At 52.6% G+C, this 15,625-nt stretch overlaps 1 long non-coding RNA gene across 1 annotated transcript; it reads right to left on the reverse strand.

The window, feature by feature from the left end:
* Window positions 1–4,540: 4,540 nt before the first annotated feature.
* On the reverse strand, window positions 4,541–7,809 carry LOC149331452 (uncharacterized). The gene is made up of 2 exons (XR_016284847.1): window positions 7,601–7,809; window positions 4,541–4,989 (listed from the first exon to the last, which is right to left on the reverse strand). It is a non-coding gene; the product is annotated as an uncharacterized LOC149331452 (long non-coding RNA).
* Window positions 7,810–15,625: the final 7,816 nt, after the last annotated feature.

Raw genomic sequence — 15,625 nt, forward strand, 5'->3', positions numbered from 1 at the left:
CCTCTTCCAACTAACCTCCCCACATTTCCTTTTCTCTCCTAAAGGAGAATGCTTAAACCCACTGGTACGAAAGTTCCATCCCTGCGGTACCGGGAAAAACAGTGCTTCTAATTCCTTAATCTGCAGTAATCGCTGAGCGACAACTTCGGTGCTTACTTCCCTCCCAGCTTTCTAGAAGAGACGCTCGTCTCAGGGCGTGCCTTTGACTTCTAGATCAGCGATCACCTCTCAGCTACACATCACTGCGTGCTGCCTATCGTTGCTTGCAGCTGTGCCCTAACTTCTAGACCAACAACAGACACGCGATCACCCCTCAGCTACACATGATCGCATGTTGCCTATCCCTGCTTACAGCTAGCTGTGCTTCTGCGACTGGCGCCAGAAATCACTCCGGATAAAAGTTGTTACGCTATCTTCGTAAGTGCGTTCAGCGCATTTTCTACGCTAACAGAAGCTCGAGTATTGCAAAACTCGCGAATCCAGCAGTGCGAGTAGCAGAACGGACCGATTGTAATCGCACTTACCGTTCTTGCTGCCGCGGATGAAGCTTTGGGAAGGCATCGTCCATGCAAGCCGAGTTCCCCTTTTGAAGGGGCGACGCCGAAAACACCGCACTTCGTTGACAAGCTGGCAGCAGTGGTACCTTTGCAGAAGTTCGTTGTTTCGTGATTGAAGAGGTTATCCGCCGTGTTTAGCGATGGACAGGCGAACAGGTGGCACAAACACGACGTTGTCAGGCGCCGCGGTAATAGCTGGGTTCTTCAATTCTGGTCCGACTCTAACTTGACAATAGTTTCAAGGCCCCAATTAATGCAGGGCTTCAGGAGACGAGCGAGGCAGGAAGGGTTTCATTAGTTCACTCAGTCAAGGTCAGTTTCCAACAACGTCACCAATAATTAAGATAATTACACCCGAGCACCACTGAAAGGGCGCGGCTATGCTGCCGCCGCATCGCTACTGCCCGGTAGACTTAGGCCTAATCTCGCGAATTCTCGCCCGCCGTGCCGAGAACAAGCGTGTGTGACCTTATCTTTTGCCACTTCGCACGTGTTCCATCTGAGGCTACAGCAAAAACCTTTGTTTCTTTTTTTTTTAGGCGGCGATCGCATTGTTTCACCTAAGTTTTAGGCTCTCGCCCTACCGCGCTCGACTGACTTTTTTCAGGCTGCTTCATGCAAGTGCAACGTCACCTATTCACCCCGATAGGAGAGACGGCAACGGAATAAGGCAGGTTATCGATGAAACCGCGCTCACTTGAACGGGCGCCTTGGAACGTTACCATTATATCACTAGAGCATAAACAGTGAAGGAAAGCACATTGCGAATATTGTGGATATTGCGAATGTTGCGAATGTTGCGAATATTGCACATTGCGGGGTCAGTGCCAGAGCACCCCTTCCCCCCCCCCCCCCCCCCCCCCGAAATTTTCTGAGTGCCGCATCTCCTCTCTCTCACACACCTTTCGGCCTTTTTATTTCGCCGATGCTATTTACACACCGCATCGATATATTAAAATGTAAAAGCAAAAATAAGAAGAGTGTCGGTTTATTCCTGAAAAGATCGATGTATGTACTACGTTGTCGTGGCTCTAGAATAGGAAGCGGAACTTAGTGCTGAGAAGAATCACACCTCTTCGCTACCGCACGAAGTATGGCACTCCTTTTAACAGTAGGCACAGTTCACCCGATTAAACATACCTTTTCACGTCAGCCTACTTTTTCATCCTTTGCGTTGTCCTCAAATGATCATAAACTATTACGGAAATAAAAAGTGCTTTTTTTAAGCGCCTCTGCGGCCGGGCGCAGGTTTACATGCATGAAGTATAAATTTTGACAAATACCATTCGTTCGCAGTTGCTGACTTTGCTATTGAGCAGAAGCTCTTGTGTTGTTGTAAATCACATGAAAATAGTTGAAACTGCCGCGACTTTTCGTTTTTTACGTATGTTCTCTGCGAATCAAGTTCACGCAATCCTGTGTGCACAAGTATTTTATGTGGAGATTAGAGTGAACGAAACGACGGACCCTTCGGCTTTATGAAAGTAATTAAAAGTATTTTAACTCTATGGACTACGATACTGTTTGGGCGCAGGCTTTCTTTTACTTTTCTACCGCCGGCGAATGACACCCTCGAAAAATATTTCTGGCTACCTCTTGCACTCTTGCCACGGCCTTGGACTGTACGCTTCCCATGCTTTTGAGGGAGCTATAACCAGGCCTGCTGGAGAGAGATCCTCCGCGCAATCCCAAATTATGTGGTCCAGCGTTGCTAGTTCACCGCAACGCTGGCAGTAAGGATTTACTAGATCAGAAATATATTCGCACTGATCCATGAATTTGGCAGCGACCGTGTCTGCAGTCGCCTCCCCGTGGTGGCTTGATCTCGGCTCAGCGACGTATTCGGGGCAGGCAGACTCGCCCCTAAGATCTCTGTAATAACTCGCAATGGCCTGGCAGCTGTCCAGCGTCTCAATTCGCAAGGTCCCCGCGTCGGAGTCTTCCTCACCAGCACGGCTGACAAAACCTCGAGCGTACTGGTGAGCGGCCCCTTCATGAGCCGGGACCCAAACCAGGCCAATAACTTTCCTGCCTTTTGGCATCGTGGTACTCGTTGGCGGAGATTCGCCCTCGCGCAATGTTGCGGAGGACCGTCTTGTAATCGCAAAGAATGGTGCTGGCGCCTTCCTGAGTAATTCCTAGCGTTGTAGTATCCTCTTCAGCCATCCCAACTCTGCTCGCGTAACTGCCGAGGCTACTACCTTGCGGGAAATGCTCCCAGCGGAGACTCCACGGTGCTTCCATCCCCCGAGTATTTTTCTCTAAGGAGCTGCGCCTTGGCCCTCTCCGTCCATCGTGACGACCCACCAGCACATTCTTACCCGATGGGCACTGAACCTCCCATGGACGTCGTGCAGACATCCTAAACATCCGCAGGACATCCATGGGACTTCCAATGCCCATTGGGTAGGGAGCGCTCCGACTCTAATGCATTGACGGATTTCTACCGGCAAAACTACCCGGTCAAGGTAGTTTCCGTCCCTAATATCCTGAGGCGAGTCCCGCCTACGTCGTCCGAAGCCTCTGTTCATGCGACGTCAGCTCAGTTACTACATGGTACTGTGCACCCGCGGTGCCGCAGTGGAGGTCTCCGGAATAATTTCGACCACCTGAGGATTTTTAACATGCAATAACATCGCAGAATACGGGCGCCTTCCGCATTTCGCCTCCATTGAGACGCGGCCGCCGCGGTCGGGTTCGCACCCAGGTACTGCGGCACAGTAGCCGAGCGCCTAACAATTGAGTCACCGCGGCGGGTGCAAAGCAGTCACCGACAAAGGCGTTCCAAACAGCGGACACGTAAACCGCGCTAAGCCTTCCCGCGCATGTGCAGCCCCTCGGCACTTTGTAGCAGCATGTATCAGATTTAATATAAAGGCGCAAGTTTGCGCAATCGCCGCAGCATTCCCACCACTGACTTTTTTGTTTGCCACTACAAGTAAATCGTTATATTTAGCTCTGATTTTCTAGATATATTCTTTTCTTAAGTTACGACTGCCACCACAGTAACAACGCAGTGACATCACGTCCACAACTGGGCGCCTCGATGGGGATACCAGTCACCCTAGTCCAGGACCAGCAAAATAACAGTTGCCGATATTGGTGACAGAAATAAATAACATTGTTTCAGTGATAAACCACTCTAGTGGTTTAAACTGGCTGTGTATGTGATTTCAGCGCTGGTGACAGTCTTCACTCCTCTAATGTAAGTCAATGTGCGAGGGTTTCCACAAAAGCCGCGGCAGAGTTTCGTGAGACGTACTCGCCGTCTGCTATCCCAGTGTTGCCATACTATTCTCACGAAACTCTGCCCAAAGCCGCTTACCAAGCGGAAAGAAACGTTCCTATGCCCAAAACATAGAATTTTAAAATGTTTTGCTACGTTTCTCAGCAGCACAGCTGGGCTTACGTTTATGTTCGCGAGGAGCTTTCGGTTGCCGCAAAGAAACCATGGCCAATTTCAGCGCAGCAGACTAGTTGCGCGTGGCAGCTTATGCAATCGTTCGCCGTGGTTCGCCGTGGTTACTCGTTCGCCGTGCGACCACTCAACTTCTGGCCTGCGTATGCCCGATGGCAAATCTCAGCTCAGACTGAGCGAATTAACAGTGGCACTCGCTCGTGCATTCAAATTAGTGGGCATTTTTTCTTACTGAGATACACGTAATTCAGACGCGGCCAATTCGTCAGTTCGAATGAACCAAAAGCTCGATTCTGGCGAGTTCGAATTTTCGATATTCTAATTTGAGTTCAGCTAATGCAAACAAGGAAAATATTGGATGAAAGTACTGTGAGCATTGAGCTCCACTTACTAACAACCAATTTTGCTTCTTGAAATCAACCAAGCTGTACACTTTCCATATGCAGCTAATGCCTGTTGCTTAAAAGCTTATAAGCTCAAAAGTCATCCAGCAAAATGAAAACGGAAAAAGAACAATTCACAAGGTCACTTCAAAAGGGGTGCTGAAGTGGAGACAGTACAGGTGTTCAGAGTTAAACATTCATGTTTATTGAATAAAATAAAGAAATAAAACAAAAACAAGTCAGTGATAATGGAGTTGTTTCGGCTTTGTCTCCTGATCAGTGACACGACGCACAAAGATGGCGTCGTGCGGTTTTTTTATGAATCTCGCCCTGTTCGCAGAGGAATGAATAACCAACAGCGAGCCATCATGGCTAAAGGCCAGGGATGCAATGCTCGATGGGTACTTGTGGAACTGACAGAGACGCTTCTTGTTGAAGCCGTCCCAGATGTTCACGTGGCCGTCACTGTCTCCCGCCGCAAATGTGTTGTACAAGTTGTGGAATGCGTTCACAGTTGCGTTCACAGGGTAGATGAGCTCGATGCCATTGCTGTCTTTGGCACGGTGACACTTGAAGGCGTACTTCTTCTGCACTTCGGGGTTTGGATCCAAGTATTCAATAGCCACGCGCCCTGTGTAGAACCATACAATCAGCAACTTGATGCAACAAGTGAAGCCAGGACAGACAAGAGGGTCAACCACTGGAAGTACAGTGAGAAGTGCCCTTCCTGTTGTGTTCATTATTCTGACTGCTCTAAGTTCTCTCTCCAGTGGATAGACAACTTGGTCGAAATGAAACAGCCTAATACATCTTGCCACCAGAAAACAAGGTTAGGCAAGTTGATTACTAAGAGGCTTATTATACTTAGCTAGTACAAGCTAAGCGCCCTAATCCAATGTTTACACAAAAACTCAGTGGCTTAGGCACTTAGCTGACGAGCACCACACCACGGTTTCAATGCTCATATGCATTTAGCTAGGGACAAAAACCTGATGGAGCATTTAAGCCCCGCCTTCAGGGTATGATGTGATAGCGTAAATGGTCCCTTCAGTGGCCTAGGGTTTTCTTGGCATATCACTTCACAGCCATGGAAACTATTCGTTCCTTCGCCATCATGTAAAGCTTAACCTACACTTCAGAATTCCTACGCCATCATGTAACGCTTAACCTGAACTTAAGAATTACTTCGCCATCACGTAACGCTTAACCCACACTTAAGGATACAGTGCAATAGCATTACTGATACCTCTCACACAAGTAGTCCTTCTCTGTCGCCTAGGTTCTACCTACATGCCCAAGTATGCAATATTGGCCATTCCCTACTTTACATTTATTGAACGGAGGAAGTCCTCCTACCGATCCTGGCACAATGGAGGAGCGGTTAAGTGATGTGCCACTGCCACAGAAGGTGGCTATGTTTGGAACAGCGGCTGTTTCAAACACAGCCACTGGTGGGGTTTCTGAGATCCAGGTTGTGATAACGTCACAAGGCCACGTGACTTAGTGACAGGAGGGCCACCGGAATTTTTTCTCTTAATGCCGACTACACTGACAGCAGCATTTATGCATTTTAACAATATTTTGTTAAAATGCATGAATGCCAGTACACATTACAAAACTGCCGGTGGTCAAAAGTAACCTGGACCCCGCAGCAGGGCATCCTTCAATGTCCTCTGTCTAGCTTTGGAGCATTAATTGGCAAGTATTATGTACTTTCCCACGACTTTTCTTTGAATAAAAAATAAGGAGATCTGGTGCAAAGCCCACAGTTTGCATTTGTAACGCCTTGATGGATGCACAGTCTTTCTTTCTACTGTGTCAAGCTACAAATTTGCAAAGGACGTCGCCCGACAGTGAAGCAAGAGCATTACGTTTTGCCCCAAAAAATAATTCATTAGTACAAGAAAATGATAGCAGACTGCCAATAAATTTCGACCACCTGGGGTTCTTTAACGTGCACTGACATCGCACAGTACATGGGCCTCTAGAATTTCGCCTCCATCGAAATTCGACCGCCGTGGCCGGGATCGAATCCGCATCTTTCGGGTCAGCAGCCGAGCGCCATGACCACTGATTCACCGCGGCAGCAAAAAAAAGAGGTGCCGTTTTGGAGCTCTCGGGAATAATTTCGACCACCTGGGGATCTTTAACGTGCTCTGAAATCGCACAGCATATGGGCGCATTTTTGCATTTCGCCTCCATCAAAACGCGGCCGCCGTGCGGCTGGATTTGAACCCGGATACTCGGCTCAGCGCCGAGCACGCTCACCACTCATCCAGGACTTTAATTCTGCTATTCAAATGCGCCTCGTGAGGGCAGTAGTAAACGTTCATCGTGTAGTCAAATTAATTTTAACAACTTTTAATATTACCCTCTCGGGGCACTAATTAACGAGTGTTTCTATTTCGTAGTCGCTGCCGAAGCACCCAGCTCGACTGTAGGAAGCTAGCTCAGCCTGCTTTTCTTTAATGCGTTAGCATTAAAACAGTGCTGCGAACAAAAACCTGTCTGTCGGCTTGTGCACGGTGTCAGTGAAAAAGGAGAGGGCGGCGCACGCAGCGCGCTGCAATTTAGCTGCAATGCAGCCTCGCATGATGTCGGTCGGCTCACGCGGCTCTTCCGTGGCGTTCGGCGCTCGGGCACCGACGGACACGTGTCGCGCGTTCCAAGAGTCCCGTAGTGTTTTGTGCGCAAAACTAATGCTACTGCGTTACTGTTACACGAATCCCATTGATCGCACTTCGTTCATTTTAATTAGGTGGAATTACAATGAAACATGGGATACATTCCAGTAGTGGTTTGGTTTATGGGGATTTAACGTCCCAAAGCGACTCAGGTTATGAGAGACGCCGTAGTGAAGGGCTCCGGAAATTTCGACCACCGGGGTTCTTTAACGTGCACTGACATCGCACAGTACACGAGTCTCTAGAATTTCTCCCACAAAGAAATTCAACCGCCGCGGCCGGGATCGAACCGGCGTCTTTCGGGGCAGCAGCCGAGCGCCATAACCACTGAGCCACCGCGGCGGCTCGAGTAGTGCAGCAGGGGGCACGGGGATCAGTGGAGGAAAAGGGAGAGGGGGCCTAGATGCGCATTAGCCCAGGGCCCCCACTTTTCTTAATCCGGCCCTGCCCGGTGTTCACCAACGAGTATCAAGATCTGACAGCTCTAAGGAGTGCTTGAATTTGCTCTTGACCTACTCCCGCGGGGCTCTAACAGCGCATCGAGAACATGGAGCTTACCAGTCCGCGGGTGACGATGTATGTAGGAAGCCAGAGGATGGGCACCGTCATGAGGATCTCAATCTACACCTGCAGGGTGGGCGGGCTCGCCGAGAACACCAGCAGGTCCACCGCGGTGGCCACCAGGGCACCGATCACGCCTGCGTCATTCACGGCACCATGAAGGATAATTTTACCCGGCTCCCCACGAGTAAGCCTGGAGTGTTATTGCGATGGCAGTAAAAGTGTCATCGGGGAAAAAAAAATTGTGCCATCGGTCATAAAATTATACCGCTGGCCGCAGGAAAACGACGTCACCAGAGCGAATAATTCCCGTTGGCTGGGGGAAATGACGTCACCAGACCTGGTCATTCTCGTTAGCTGGTGGTAAGAGACTTCACCAGACCGGGTCATTGGCTGAAGGAAGGTGACGTCACCACACCTGATAATTCCCATTGGCTGGAGGGCAGGGACATCACTAGACCGGAAGTGACGTCACATCCCTAAATATATCAACAGCTTGGTTTGGTTTATTGGGGTTTAACGTCCCAAAGCAACTCAGGCTATGAGGGAGGCCGTAGTGAAGGGCTCCGGAAATTTCGACCACCTGGGGTTCTTTAACGTGCACTGACATCGCACAGCACACGGGCCTCTGGTATTTAGCCTCCATCGAAATTCAATCCCCGCGGCCGGAATCGAACAAGCGTCTTGGGTCAGCAGCCGAACACCCTAACCGCTGAGCCACCGCGGCGGCCCTCAACAGCTTCTAATGCTATCGAATTAAAAGTCAATGTAATTAGGTGTTCCTGTGCATTTTTTGCCTTCGTGACAACATCTGACTGTGCGAGTATATAAACGGAAGTGCGGGGTGTCGAGTGCTATCACTTCACCGTAACGGACCACCCACATTACTTTTGCGGCGAATACTGCAAACTTATTATTCTATACCTCAAAGTCTTGCTAATGATTTCGCCGTTAGATTATTTCGCACGCACTAAATTTCGCAAACCGAAAATGCAGGTCTCTATAAGGCAGGTCTCTCTATAAGAGGAAGGAGCGCACAGAAGGGCACGTAAACCCCAAGTACAAGGACTGTAGTAAGTGCCCGTGGTGTCCATGCGCCCACCTCGCATGGACACCACGGGCTGTGGTGTCCATGCGTTACCGTTTTAATGTAGAGTTGTCAACCGAGTACCGTGATCTAAGGGTATACCTCCATTCTTAATAAACTTAAACGTTGGAATTTATTTCTCAGCAGGCTACAATAGGAAAGAAATGGTCGAAGTACTGTGGCCATCGCCTACGTGCACAACGCTCTCGCCATCTATTTAGAGCTGAGGAATGCCGGTAAGGTTTCTTCGAAGTTGAGCCTTTGGATGATGAGCTTTATAATGTATACTTTCAACCAACGTTTGGGGATGGAACTAGGCCGTTAATTCTGCCCAGAAATTCTCCCCTACAAAAGTAGGATTTTCATGGGCCTGCCTATGGGTAAGAACTATCCTGCCTATGGGTGAGAACTATTCAGCAGCCTATAAACTTCTCTCTGGAGCACCGGCCAATGGCAATTACCCGTGCATTTACGGAAGAGCTATAACAAACCGCCGTCCTGAAGATCGCTAGCCTAACCACCAGCGTCCATCCTGCACCCCGATTAGAAAGGTTATAAAGCTGGGCAAGTTGGTCAATTCACTGTGATATACAACGAGACAAGCCAGGAATAGAAAGGAAAAAAAAAAGGACCATATGGTACTTCCGCTGTGACGTTTCCTATTCACTGCACCTGTGGTTTATCGCACCGCATCTCATATGAACGGCGGTCCTTGCGCAAGATTTCATCAACGTTGATAAACCCAGCTGCACATTAGCCGTCACGGACGGTTTCCCCAAGGCGGGACCGAGAGTTGAAAGCGGTTTGAATGCGTGCGCACTTCGTAGTCCAGCTCCAGATTTAGGTCAATTACGGCCGCTCAGTGCAGATCGACCTGAGTTATACCCCCGTGACGTACAGTGCTTCCAGCCCGAATGCAAATATGGCAAGAGGTTGAAAACAAGAGCAAGAAGTGGGCTTGGGCAGGGCATGTAATGCGAAGGGAAGACAACCGCTGGTCCTTAAGGGTAACGGAGTGGATTCCAAGAGAAGGCAAACGTAGCAGGGGGCGGCAGAAAGTTAGGTGGGTCGGTGAGATAAAAAAGTTTGCGGGAATATGGTGGCCGCGGCTAGCGCAGGACAGGGTTATTGGAGAGACATGGGAGAGGCTTTTGCCCTGCAGTGGGCGTAGTCAGGCTGATGATGATGATGGTGGTGATGCTGTACACTTAGAGCAACGCCCAGTTAGTCCAGATCCGAGAAAGATGGCTGCTAGGGAAAGCGACCAGTCTTGTAGATGGCGACGTGGACTGCTGGCTCGTGCGGCATGGAACCATGAGTTGGTTGGACGGCCTCAAACAAAATGGCACATACCCACTACGGGGGAGTGGCCAAGGCACAGAAAAAAAATGAGCGCAGCCGCGAGCATGGCTTCTCGTCTTCCTCTTCTTAATGCAGAAGTAGGGGGCCAATCTACAGAAAAACAGCAATCTTTGTTTGGCTCTAACCACCTCTTTAATTTACGACAGTAGGATTTTTTTTTCCTCTGCGCAAACATCATTGGGGCCTCATTTGGTCGAGGCATTATGTCGCGACAGAAAACTTATTCCACTGCAGCGAAAACGATCACGGATGCGGCAAGCGCGAGCTTTCGTCTTGTGGGAATCTGGCTTTCCGCCGTCGCCTTTGCGCGGCTGTGCCGGCCTACCGCGTCGTTTCTCCTCTTTCCCTTGCTCCCGCCTCAGGCGGTGGAGAGGCGGCTGGGTGACTAATCACTGTCATTTAGCCACAGCTCCGCCCCGGCTCCCCAAGGGCCTTTGCCATTGGCGCCTTTTGGCGGGAATTCGGGACCCCGCTTTGGGCGGCCGCGCGCCGCGCGACCGTCCGAGCGGGGCAGAGAGAGAGATTCCCTCCGAGACAGCGTAAGGTGCGTACGTTACTGTTTGTCCGTGCCGGCCTTTGCCGTTCGGACCAGTGCTTACTCGAGCTCGCCCGCACGTGTCCTCTGACCTGCAGCGGCTCGAGCCTGTCCAGCGGGGTCCAGCGACCTCCGACAGGCGTACCTTGCGTTGATTGCCCACTCTCTCTCGCAACCGGCCCAACGGTCGACACGAGAGAGAGATCACAGCACTGCCGCGGGGACATTCTCCTGCAGCGGCGTGCTAGCGGTGCACATTGCTCGAGTCGCTTCGTGCGCGCAGCGGAGCCTTGCTCCTCGCGCGCCCCCGGGACGGGGTGACTGAGTGTGTGTGTATCAGCTAGAGGACGATGTGAATAAACGTCTCCTTTGTGAACTTGGAGGCCTATTTCTTTGCGGCGAATCGCTCTCCTCCCAGCGGAGGTTGAGTGCGCTGCAACGGTGTCCCAGTGTGTGTGTGGTGACGGCTGATCGGGGCCCTTGGCTCGCGCGAAGCTCGAACCCGCGGTGGGTGGTGGCCTGTGTCCACGTAGAAACCCACAACTGGCGCCCAACGTGCTAAGTCATTGGCGCTTACGCCTTTGATGGCACATTAGCCGAGCAGGTCGCCTTGACGATCACGCTTGCGCACCGTGTCTACCACCCCCAGCGCGGCACTCGGCAGCTACATGTCGGCTCCCTACGGAGTTGTAGCGTCGTTTGATCCGCTGGCTGCTGTTCCTTCGAATAGCTAGACACCGTGGTTGGCCGCGGCCCCCATTGGGGTTTACGGTGACACAACCCAAAATGTTGACCACGTGGCTCCCATTGGAGCTGTATCGGAAGCACCCTGCGGTGCATCCGCTGGTCACATGCCTCAGCTGTGCACGCTTTCCGCCCAGTGCGAAAGCAGTTCGTGTCACGCTGCCGCAACCGGCAGTTTCGAACAGCAGCAGCCGTGCCCCGCGAGCAGTCAATTCTGCTCTGGGAACGGCGAGGCGCTGGCCGGTTCCCTGTGGAAACCGCGCCGCTCATCGAACTAGGAGCCTTGCTTCCCTCGTTCGTGCAGCCCGCCCAAGCCTCCACTGAGGCAGGGGTGCAGTCGCTGAGGCCGGGGCTCCATTGAGCCAGATGCGGAGAAACTTTGAGCCATACTCGAATTTCCCGCGCCCAAGGACGTACGCGCCCTGCGCCGTGGTGTGGGAATGGCCAACTTTTGTCGTCCTGTGCCCGCGTGCAGGCACCCTTGACCTAGCTCTTGGGAAAGACTGCCGCGTGGCGATGGGAGCCCGAGCAAGAGCGATCCTTTCGCCTCCTGTCTAATGCCATTGTCGAGACAGCGCAGCTCAGGCTACCCGACCTGACCAGACAGTTCGCAGTCCAGACTGACGCGAGCGATCTGGGTTTAGGAGCAGTTCTCCTACAGGAATTCGATGGCGTGCTGGAACCGCTGGCCTTTGCCAGCCGCTCTTTGCTGCCCTCGGAGAGGAATTATTCCGTGACCGAGAAGGAGTGCCTCGCCATCGTGTTTGCACTGCGTAAATTTGACGTCTACCTTGATGGAACGCAATTCGTGGTGCAGACAGACCACAGTGCGCTCAGTTGGCTGATGCGGCTCCGCGAGCCTGCGGGTCGGCTGGTGCGCTGGGCTCTCCTGATACAGCATTACGACTTTTCCGTGCAGTATCGAAAGGGGAGCACGAACGTGGTAGCTGACGCGCTATCCCGTGCCCCACTCGCCAGCGGCGCCTTGACGCCTGTAAGCGGAGGGGGCGAAACAGCGGAGGAGCCGCCGGGCGGCAAGGAGGGGGAGCCCGCAAACGGGTTAACCCATTCCGCTAACCAGGCAAGCAGCGCTTCGCAAAGCGGACGAGAGGCAAAGCTCTTCGTGAGCGCCTCGGAGGTGCCGACGCGAACGGAAATTTTGGCTGCAAACCTGAGTGGGGACGAGACCATGCTCCCCTCTGGGATGACTGGAATCGTTTTCAGCCGTAAGAGCTACTGAAAGCCCAGCAAAATGACCCCTTTTGTCGCGAGGTGAGCGACGGTCTCAGGGAGACGGAGCGCCGTGACGCTACTTGTATTGTAGCGGGCGCAGGGGGGCAGAAGCCAGCGTGTGTCGCGGCGAACCCCGGGGAGTCATATTTGCTGGACCATGACGGGCTCGTGCTGAAATACATTGCCACCGATGACGAGTCCATCGACCCGTTCAAGGTGGTTATCCCCAAAAGTCTGAGAGGCGCACTGTTGAGATTCTCTCATGACGAACCACTGGCCGGTCATCTGAGTGACTCCAAAGTTTTTGCAAAACTGAGTCAATCGGTGACGTGGCCCGGCATGAAGCGTGACATTTTTCGCTATTGCCGTTCCTGCCATGTCTGTCAAGCGGTGAAGTCACGGGGCGGCAAGCCGCCTGGAATGATCAAACCGATTGACAGTGTGCGTCCGTGGCAGATGGCCACCTGCGATTTGATGGGGCCTTTCCCCAGGAGCAAGCAGGGGTTCATAGACCGGAAGGCCTACGCGTCACGGTCTGACGAGCTTGCGCCGGTACCCATTGGTATCAAAGGCAAGCGCAAAGGCACAACTGGTGCTGCGGAACGCAAGCGTACGGAGCACCGGTACAATCTGAGGCGACGGTCACCGGTGTGATTGATGCCGGACGGCGGACTTTTCCGCAACCGAAGGCACGCAGCCTCAGCTAGCTGGCGAGCTTTCTCGTCAGGCCCTACCCAGGCGAAGCACGGTGTGTTATTTTTTTGTTGTTGTTGTTTTGGCAGCATGATCAGTTCCAGCCTTGTGTGTTTATCAGTTTATTTATTTGTTTTGTTTGAGTCAGTTTCTAGCCACTTTCGTTTCCCCGCTTGCTCGTCTGTTTTTGTTCTAACGTACCCAGATGTACATAGGCAAACTTCAGCCCGCTCGTGCTTGCTCTTATCTTCTAGAAGGAATAGACTGGATTAGGTGTCGTTTGTACAGCGCGCCTTTTCTCATTTCCGGCCCGACTGTGGGTGGTTGGCTCGTTAAGGAGCCGTGTGTCGCGGTGCGCGAGTTTTGTGCGGCCCCTATGGAGGGGAAGTTGGCGGGGCGTTTGGGTTGCGTTGGGGGGCGGAAAGTGCACCCTTTGACCCTCGCCGCGGCGCCTCTGGACGCTTCTGATGGGGGGGTCGTTGTCGCCGACCAGCGTCCGCGCACGTGCCGGTGTATGCGTGTTTGTGGCTGTGGCTGTGTGCGCGCGTAACCATGAGCCAAGGCGACGCCTGTGAGTTGTGCCGTTGTGTCCTTCTGCGTGAGCGCGAGGATGAGAAGGACCCCTCGCTGTGGACAAGGTTACACATCTGGACGCCGCCGAACGTCCTCGCCCGTTTCAGCCGGCGTGAAGGGGGTGCACTAACTCTCTTGTGCCGAACGTGATGTCGTGTCCAAGGGCGCGAGGTCAGTGCTCTGCCGCGGCCCCGTCGTCATCAACGCACCCTACATCAACGGAAAGAAGACCGCCATCAGTCGTCGGCCCTCCCAACCTGTTCAACTTGAAGTCTGCGAGCGGTGAGTCGCCGACAGGCCCACTGGGCCGCGCCACCGAACTTTGAGGCTGGCATCCACCTGTAACATAGTTGTACAGTTGTATTCACATCTTCTTGTGTACCGTGTATATAATCTGCAAGCTGTTTTGATTTACTGAAGCGTATGCAAGTGTTGTTTGCCTTGTTTTTCCTTTGTTTTTTTTACATTGTTCTGGCTGGAACTGAAGTGTAGCTAGTTTTTTTTGTGTATTCATTTCTTTATTTTGGAACTGAAGTGTAGCTTATTTTTTTGTGTATTGATTTCTTTATTTTGGCCGCGTGCTTTGCCGATGGGTAGGAGGGCATTTAAGGAGAGGGGGATGTGGGAATCTGGCTTTCCGCCGTCGCCTTTGCGCGGCTGTGCCGGCCTACCGCGTCGTTTCTCCTCTTTCCCTTGCTCCCGCCTCAGGCGGTGGAGAGGCGGCTGGGTGACTAATCACTGTCATTTAGCCACAGCTCCGCCCCGGCTCCCCAAGGGCCTTTGCCATTGGCGCCTTTTGGCGGGAATTCGGGACCCCGCTTTGGGCGGCCGCGCGCCGCGCGACCGTCCGAGCGGGGCCCAGAGAGAGAGATCCCTCCGAGACAGCGTAAGGTGCGTACGTTACTGTTTGTCCGTGCCGGCCTTTGCCGTTCGGACCAGTGCTTACTCGAGCTCGCCCGCACGTGTCCTCTGACCTGCAGCGGCTCGAGCCTGTCCAGCGGGGTCCAGCGACCTCCGACAGGCGTACCTTGCGTTGATTGCCCACTCTCTCTCGCAACCGGCCCAACGGTCGACACGAGAGAGAGATCACAGTACTGCCGCGGGGACATTCTCCTGCAGCGGCGTGCTAGCGGCGCACATTGCTCGAGTCGCTTCGTGCGCGCAGCGGAGCCTTGCTCCTCGCGCGCCCCCGGGACGGGGTGACTATTGAGTGTTTGTGTATCTGCTGAAGGACGACGTGAATAAACGTCTCCTTTGTGAACTTGGAGGCCTATTTCTTTGCGGCGAATCGCTCTCCTCCCAGCGGAGGTTGAGTGCACCGCATCGGTGTCCCAGTGTGTGTGTGGTGACGGCTGATCGGGCCCTTGGCTCGCGCGAAGCTCGAACCCGCGGTGGGTGGTGGCCTGTGTCCACTTAGGAACCCACAGTCTTCACGGTCTGTCCTCCTTGGTGTTCGGTCCACAATCTGGAAGGGGTCGAAGATGCAAGACCGTAACTTGGTGAGCGTGAAAAATTAACGTGCTTTTTAGCCCCTCGCATAGCTGCCGTGATTAAACAGGACAAAAGAAGAGACGCGTTTCGACCCATTTCCCAAACGTGAACCCCAGATATCTCCGCGAACTCCACCGAACGAGCGGGGCTGACTTCTCGACATCTGCAACCATCGAAATACCAGACCCCTTACAGCGGCGCTTAGCTACAACCAGTCGCTGTGCGATCTTATTGCGGAAGTTCCCGCGCATTTTCTTTTCTCAGGAGTCTAACCTTACATTCGATTAGCTATCCCAAAACGAGT

The sequence above is a fragment of the Amblyomma mixtum genome, chromosome 8 (genome assembly GCF_055824585.1).
Source record: "Amblyomma mixtum isolate Tamu chromosome 8, ASM5582458v1, whole genome shotgun sequence".
NCBI classification, from domain to species: domain Eukaryota; kingdom Metazoa; phylum Arthropoda; class Arachnida; order Ixodida; family Ixodidae; genus Amblyomma; species Amblyomma mixtum.